Source organism: Oncorhynchus gorbuscha, unplaced genomic scaffold (genome assembly GCF_021184085.1).
Source record: "Oncorhynchus gorbuscha isolate QuinsamMale2020 ecotype Even-year unplaced genomic scaffold, OgorEven_v1.0 Un_scaffold_979, whole genome shotgun sequence".
NCBI lineage: Eukaryota > Metazoa > Chordata > Actinopteri > Salmoniformes > Salmonidae > Oncorhynchus > Oncorhynchus gorbuscha.
The window spans coordinates 150,879-159,967 of NW_025745902.1; the positions used below are offsets into that span (position 1 = coordinate 150,879).

Consider the following 9,089-nt stretch of genomic DNA (forward strand, 5'->3'; position numbering starts at 1 on the left):
ATATAACACATTTAGGAGCACCCCTAGGAGCACCCCTAGTGTCTATATAACACATTTAGGAGCACCCCTAGGAGCACCCCTAGTGTCTATATAACACAATTAGGAGCACCCCTAGTGTCTATATAACACATTTAGGAGCACCCCTAGTGTCTATATAACACAATTAGGAGCACCCCTAGTGTCTATATAACACATTTAGGAGCACCCCTAGTGTCTATATAACACATTTAGGAGCACCCCTAGGAGCACCCCTAGTGTCTATATAACACAATTAGGAGCACCCCTAGTGTCTATATAACACAATTAGGAGCACCCCTAGGAGCACCCCTAGTGTCTATATAACACAATTAGGAGCATCCCTAGTGTCTATATAACACTTTTAGGAGCACCCCTAGGAGCACCCCGAGGAGCACCCTTAGGAGCACCCCTAATGTCTATATAACACATTTAGGAGCACCCCTAGTGTCTATATAACACATTTAGGAGCACCCCTAGTGTCTATATAACACAATTAGGAGCACCCCTAGGAGCACCCCTAGTGTCTATATAACACATTTAGGAGCACCCCTAGGAGCACCCCGAGGAGCACCCTTAGGAGCACCCCTAGTGTCTATATAACACATTTAGGAGCACCCCTAGTGTCTATATAACACATTTAGGAGCACCCCTAGTGTCTATATAACACATTTAGGAGCACCCCTAGGAGCACCCCTAGTGTCTATATAACACATTTAGGAGCACCCCTAGTGATATAACACATTTAGGAGCAGCCCTAGTGACTATATAACACATTTAGGAGCAGCCCTAGTGTCTATATAACACATTTAGGAGCACCCCTAGTGACTATAGAACACATTTAGGAGCACCCCTAGGAGCACCCCTAGTGTCTATATAACACAATTAGGAGCACCCCTAGGAGCACCCCTAGTGTCTATATAACACAATTAGGAGCACCCCTAGGAGCACCCCTAGGAGCACCCCTAGTGTCTATATAACACATTTAGGAGCACCCCTAATGTCTATATAACACATTTAGGAGCACCCCTAGTGTCTATATAACACATTTAGGAGCACCCCTAGGAGCACCCCTAGTGTCTATATAACACATTTAGGAGCACCCCTAGGAGCACCCCTAGTGTCTATATAACACATTTAGGAGCACCCCTAGTGTCTATATAACACATTTAGGAGCACCCCTAGGAGCACCCCTAGTGTCTATATAACACAATTAGGAGCACCCCTAGGAGCACCCCTAGTGTCTATATAACACATTTAGGAGCACCCCTAGTGTCTATATAACACAATTAGGAGCACCCCTAGGAGCACCCCTAGTGTCTATATAACACAATTAGGAGCACCCCTAGTGTCTATATAACACATTTAGGAGCACCCCTAGTGTCTATATAACACAATTAGGAGCACCCCTAGTGTCTATATAACACATTTAGGAGCACCCCTAGTGTCTATATAACACAATTAGGAGCACCCCTAGGAGCACCCCTAGGAGCACCCCTAGGAGCACACCTAGGAGCACCCCTAGTGTCTATATAACACATTTAGGAGCACCCCTAGTGTCTATATAACACATTTAGGAGCACCCCTAGGAGCACCCCTAGTGTCTATATAACATATTTAGGAGCACCCCTAGGAGCACCCCTAGATTCTATATAACACATTTAGGAGCACCCCTTGGAGCACCCCTAGTGTCTATATAACACATTTAGGAGCACCTCTAGTGTCTATATTACACATTTAGGAGCACCCCTAGGAGCACCCCTAGTGTCTATATAACACATTTAGGAGCACCCCTAGTGTCTATATAACACAATTAGGAGCACCCCTAGGAGCACCCCTAGGAGCACCCCTAGGAGCACCCCTAATGTCTATATAACACATTTAGGAGCACTCCTAGTGTCTATATAATACAATTAGGAGCACCCCTAGGAGCACCCCTAGTGTCTATATAACACATTTAGGAGCACCCCTAATGTCTATATAACACAATTAGGAGCACCCCTAGTGTCTATATAATACAATTAGGAGCACCCCTAGGAGCACCCCTAGTGTCTATATAACACAATTAGGAGCACCCCTAGGAGCACCCCTAGTGTCTATATAACACATTTAGGAGCACCCCTAGGAGCACCCCTAGTGTCTATATAACACATTTAGGAGCACCCCTAGGAGCACCCCTAGTGTCTATATAACACATTTAGGAGCACCCCTAGGAGCACCCCTAGTGTCTATATAACACATTTAGGAGCACCCCTAGTGTCTATGTAACACATTTAGGAGCACCCCTAGTGTCTATATAACACATTTAGGAGCACCCCTAGGAGCACCCCGAGGAGCACCCTTAGGAGCACCCCTAGTGTCTATATAACACATTTAGGAGCACCCCTAGTGTCTATATAACACATTTAGGAGCACCCTAGTGTCTATATAACACATTTAGGAGCACCCTAGGAGCACCCCTAGTGTCTATATAACACATTTAGGAGCACCCCTAGTGATATAACACATTTAGGAGCAGCCCTAGTGACTATATAACACATTTAGGAGCAGCCCTAGTGTCTATATAACACATTTAGGAGCACCCCTAGTGACTATAGAACACATTTAGGAGCACCCCTAGGAGCACCCCTAGTGTCTATATAACACAATTAGGAGCACCCCTAGGAGCACCCCTAGTGTCTATATAACACAATTAGGAGCACCCCTAGGAGCACCCCTAGGAGCACCCCTAGTGTCTATATAACACATTTAGGAGCACCCCTAATGTCTATATAACACATTTAGGAGCACCCCTAGTGTCTATATAACACATTTAGGAGCACCCCTAGGAGCACCCCTAGTGTCTATATAACACATTTAGGAGCACCCCTAGGAGCACCCCTAGTGTCTATATAACACATTTAGGAGCACCCCTAGTGTCTATATAACACATTTAGGAGCACCCCTAGGAGCACCCCTAGTGTCTATATAACACAATTAGGAGCACCCCTAGGAGCACCCCTAGTGTCTATATAACACATTTAGGAGCACCCCTAGTGTCTATATAACACAATTAGGAGCACCCCTAGGAGCACCCCTAGTGTCTATATAACACAATTAGGAGCACCCCTAGTGTCTATATAACACATTTAGGAGCACCCTAGTGTCTATATATAACACAATTAGGAGCACCCCTAGTGTCTATATAACACATTTAGGAGCACCCCTAGTGTCTATATAACACAATTAGGAGCACCCCTAGGAGCACCCCTAGGAGCACCCTAGGAGCACACCTAGGAGCACCCCTAGTGTCTATATAACACATTTAGGAGCACCCCTAGTGTCTATATAACACATTTAGGAGCACCCTAGGAGCACCCCTAGTGTCTATATAACATATTTAGGAGCACCCCTAGGAGCACCCCTAGATTCTATATAACACATTTAGGAGCACCCCTTGGAGCACCCCTAGTGTCTATATAACACATTTAGGAGCACCTCTAGTGTCTATATTACACATTTAGGAGCACCCTAGGAGCACCCTAGTGTCTATATAACACATTTAGGAGCACCCCTAGTGTCTATATAACACAATTAGGAGCACCCCTAGGAGCACCCCTAGGAGCACCCCTAGGAGCACCCCTAATGTCTATATAACACATTTAGGAGCACTCCTAGTGTCTATATAATACAATTAGGAGCACCCCTAGGAGCACCCCTAGTGTCTATATAACACATTTAGGAGCACCCCTAATGTCTATATAACACAATTAGGAGCACCCCTAGTGTCTATATAATACAATTAGGAGCACCCCTAGGAGCACCCCTAGTGTCTATATAACACAATTAGGAGCACCCCTAGGAGCACCCCTAGTGTCTATATAACACATTTAGGAGCACCCCTAGGAGCACCCCTAGTGTCTATATAACACATTTAGGAGCACCCCTAGGAGCACCCCTAGTGTCTATATAACACATTTAGGAGCACCCCTAGGAGCACCCCTAGTGTCTATATAACACATTTAGGAGCACCCCTAGTGTCTATGTAACACATTTAGGAGCACCCCTAGTGTCTATATAACACATTTAGGAGCACCCCTAGGAGCACCCTTAGTGTCTATATAACACATAACACCACCTCTTCCTGAGGACCGGCCCACCTCTTCCTAAGACTCGGCCCAACGCTTCCTGAGGCCCGGCCCACCTCATCCTGAGGCCCGGCCCACCTCTTCCTGAGGCCCGGCCCACCTCTTCCTGAGGCCCGGCCCACCTCTTCCTGAGGCCCGGCCCACCTCTTCCTGAGGCCCGGCCCAACTCTTCCTGAGGCCCGGCCCACCTCTTCCTGAGGCCCGGCCCACCTCTTCCTGAGGCCCGGCCCACTTCTTCCTGAGGCCCGGCCCACTTCTTCCTGAGGCCCGGCTCACCTCTTCCTGAGGCCCGGCCCACCTCTTCCTGATGCCCGGCCCACCTATTCCTGAGACTCGGCCCACCTCTTCCTGAGACTCGGCCCACCTCTTCCTGAGACTCGGCCCACCTCTTCCTGAGGCCCGGCCCACCTCTTCCTGAGGCCCGGCCCACCTCTTCCTGAGGCCCGGCCCACCTCTTCCTGAGGCCCGGCCCACCTCTTCCTGATGCCCGGCCCACCTCTTCCTGATGCCCGGCCCACCTCTTCCTGAGACTCGGCCCACCTCTTCCTGAGACTCGGCCCACCTCTTCCTGAGACCCGGCCCACCTCTTCCTGAGACCCGGCCCACCTCTTCCTGAGACCCGGCCCAACTCTTCCTGAGGCCCGGCCCACCTCTTCCTGATGCCCGGCCCACCTCTTCCTGAGGCCCGGCTCACCTCTTCCTGTGGCCCGGCCCACCTCTTCCTGAGGCCCGGCCCACCTCTTCCTGAGGCCCGGCCCACCTCTTCCTGAGGCCCGGCCCATCTCTTCCTGAGGCCCGGCCCACCTCTTCCTGAGGCCCGGCCCCCCTCTTCCTGAGGCCCGGCCCACCTCTTCCTGATGCCCGGCCCACCTCTTCCTGAGACTCTGCCCACCTCTTCCTGAGACTCGGCCCACCTCTTCCTGAGACTCGGCCCACCTCTTCCTGAGGCCCGGCCCACCTCTTCCTGAGGCCCGGCCCACCTCATCCTGAGGCCCGGCCCACCTCTTCCTGAGGCCAATAATCTCTCCTCTCTCTGTCTCCCTGTTTGACTGACCCCTAACCCCTACACCCAAACCCCTCTCTCTGTCTCTCTGTTTGACTGACCCCTAACCCCTACACCCTAACCCCTCTCTCTGTCTCTCTGTTTGACTGACCCCTAACCCCTACACCCTAACCCCTCTCTCTGTCTCTCTGTTTGACTGACCCCTAACCCCTACACCCTTCTCTCTCTGTTTGACTGACCCCTAACCCCTACACCCTAACCCCTCCTCTCTCTGTCTCTTCAGGTCATAGAGTGTTTAGTACAAGGTCAGGTCCTGGACAGGCCGAGGGTTTGTCCCAAGGATGTGTATGACCTGATGCTGGCCTGCTGGCAGAGGGAACCACAGCAGAGGTTGAACATCAAGGACATTCAGAAGGTCCTCTATACCATGGGGAAAGACACACCTGTCTACCTGGATATACTCAGCTAGCACCAGTTCTACCTGGACGGAGTAGGGAGTTGATCCTAGACACTCACCTTGGATCAGTTTTGCATTTCTCTAACCAATGGATAAGTTTAAGATTGGGGAGGAGAAGCTGATCCTAGACCTGTACCTTAAGGGAAACTTTACCCTGGAGCTTGCCTGGATGTGTTGGGCTAAGATGGTCTGGATGTAATGCTTGTTGGACAGACAGACTGATAGACAACCAGGACATAACCAGCCAGCCTGTTCCTTACTGTTCCACTGTCAACAGGAGCCTAAACGTTTGGGAAGGACTCAAAGTGCCTGATCCACTATTTCCATATACTGGATAAAAGTATCAACAAAACAAAGGTTTACATTTTGTTTCCTGATACAGTGTACACACCTGGTCAATCTGTCATGGACAGGTGTTCCTAATGTTCTGTCCACTCAGTGTATATCCAGTGCAAAGTATTCAGGACCCTTGACTTTTTCCACATTTTGTTATGTTACAGCCTTACTCTAAAATTGATTAAAATATATATTTTTCCTCATCAATCTACACACAATACCCCATAATGACAAAGCGAAAAACAGGTTTTTTGATTTTTTTTTTATGTATTAAAGATACAAAACATAAATACCTTATTTACATAAGTATTCAGACCCTTTGCTATGACACTCTAAGTGGAGCTCAGGTGCATCCTGTTTCCATTGATCATCCTTGATGTTTCTACAACTTGGAGTCCACCTGTGGTAAATTCAATTGATTGGACATGATTTGGAAAGACTCACACCTGCCTATATAAGATCCCACAGCTGACAGTGTATATCAGAGCAAAAACGAAGCCATGAGGTCGAAGGAATTGTCCCCAGAGCTCTGAGACAGGATAGTGTAGAGGCACAGATCTGGGGAAGGGTACCAAAACATTTCTGCAGCATTGAAGGTTCCCAAGGACACAGTGGCCTCCATCATTCTTAAATGTAAGAAGTTTGGAATCACCAAGACTCTTCCTAGAGCTGGCTGCCCAGCAGAGCCTTGGTCGGGGAGGTGACCAAGTACCTGATGGTCACTGACAGAGCTCCAGAGTTCCTCTGTGGAGATTGGATAACTTTCCAGAAGGACAACCATCTCTGCAGCACTCCACCAATCAGGTCTTTATGGTAGTGACCAGATGGAAGCCACTCCTCAGTAAAAGGCACATGACAACCCACTTGCAGTTTGCCAAAAGGCACCTAAAGGAGAAACAAGATTCTCTGGATGAAACCTGTCACCAACGGTGAAGCATGGTGGTGGCAGCATCACTACGGTGAAGCATGGTGGTGGCAGCATCACTACGGTGAAGCATGGTGGTGGCAGCATCACAACGGTAAGCATGGTGGTGGTAGCATCACTACGGTGAAGCATGGTGGAGGCAGCATCACTATGGTGAAGCATGGTGGTGGCAGCATCACAACAGTGAAGCATGGTGGTGGCAGCATCACTACGGTGAAGCATGGTGGTGGCAGCATCACTACGGTGAAGCATGGTGGTTGCAGCATCATGCTGTGGGGATGTTTTTCAGTGGCAGGGACTGGGAGACTAGTCAGGATCGAGAGAAAGATGAACGGAGCAAAGTACAGAGAGATCCTTGATGAAAACCTGCTCCAGAGCATTCAGGACCTCAGACTGAGGTGAAGGTTCACCTTTCAACAGGACAACGACCCTAAGCACACAGCCAAAACAATGCAGGAGTGGCTTCGGGACAAGTGTCTGAATGTCCTTGAGTGGCCCATCCAGAGGCCAGACTTGAACCCGATCCAACATCTCTGGAGAGACCTGAAAATAGCTGTGCAGCGATGCTCCCCATCCAATCTGACGGAGCTTGAGAGGATCTGCAGAGAAGAATGGAAGGAACTCCCCAAATACAGGTGTACCAAGCTTGTAGCGTCCTACTCAAAACGACTCGAGGCTGTAATCACTGCCAAAGGTGCATCAACAAAGTACTGCGTAAAGGGTCTGAATATTAATGGAAATGTGATATTTTAGTGTTTTTTAAATGTATAAATTTGCAATAAAAAATGAAAACATTATTTTGCTTTGTCGTTATGTGGTATTGTGTGTGTCCATGTTAGAGTATGGCTGTAATGTAACATAATGTGGAAAAAGTCAAGCGGTCAGAATACTTTCTGAATGTACTGTTTATGATCTATAGTTATTCAATGAAGATGATGTTTATCAAACACTGCAAGGAAAACACACAAAAAATACTGTAAATGAAGGGAAATCATGTCTTTAAGGTACGGTGATCATGTCTTTAAGGTACGGTGATCATGTCTTTAAGGTACGGTGATCATGTCTTTAAGGTACGGTGATCATGTCTTTAAGGTACGGTGATCAGGTCTTTAAGGTACGGTGATCAGGTCTTTAAGGTACGGTGATCATGTCTTTAAGGTACGGTGATCATGTCTTTAAGGTACGGTGACAACACGACAGAAGATGAAACGTTCCTGTGTTTCCTTTTCATTAGTAGATACTTATATATTACATATTTTTACGTTTCATTTGGAGATGTCAGTCTGCCATGTCTGTTGCGAAGGACACACCCCTTTTTTGGGGAGAAACTGATACTGTCAAACTATTGGCAGGGACTTGATGATGAAAGCCTTACTGCTCTCCAATTGGCTGCGTCAGAGTTCTCATGCTAATGAGGCTCCCTCATTTCTGTCCAATGAACTGGAGGAAGGGAGAAACTCACCAATCAACAGCCAACAAAGTACAATTCTATTTGAATTGAAGTGAATGTACATAATGTACATGTCTGTGTGTTAATTTATCTTTCCTTGAATTCTTTAAGTTCCTTTCCAATACGATGGCTATAAATGGACTACATCATCTCTGACTTCTGTTTTTAATCAAAGTCACGATCACAGAGGTGATTGGTTATTGTCTTCGGGACTCACATATAGGGAGGCTTAAGTCCATTGACTCTAGAAAGAGAAGGAGAGACTTTTACAATGCGGAGTGCACCAAAGAGAGATTTCTCCAAACCAGTGGAGGCTGGCGGAGGGGAGGACGGCTCAAAATAACGGCTGGAACAGAGCGAATGGAATGGAATCAAACACATAGAAACTCTGTGTTTTGATTTATTTATTACCAATCCGCTCATTCCGCTCCAGCCATTACCATGAGCCTGTCCTCCCCAATCAAGGTGCCACCATCCTCCTGTGCTCCAAATTATATTTCTTCAGGAGGTGAAAAAAAATCAAATACCAATCACCAAACACACAGACACACACTGAATAATGTGATAAGATGTCCCACAACCCCCTCTGCCTGTCACCAAACACACACTGAATAATGTGATAAGATGTCCCACAACCCCCTCTGCCTGTCACCACACACACTGAATAATGTGATAAGATGTCCCACAACCCCCTCTGCCTGTCACCACACACACACTGAATAATGTGATAAGATGTCCCACAACCCCCTCTGCCTGTCACCACACACACACTGAAT

The 9,089-nt window shown here is 47.7% G+C and overlaps 1 pseudogene; it reads left to right on the forward strand.

The window, feature by feature from the left end:
* Positions 1 to 6,123, forward strand: part of LOC124020900 — a 142,477-nt pseudogene extending 136,354 nt beyond the window's left edge.
* Positions 6,124 to 9,089: the final 2,966 nt, after the last annotated feature.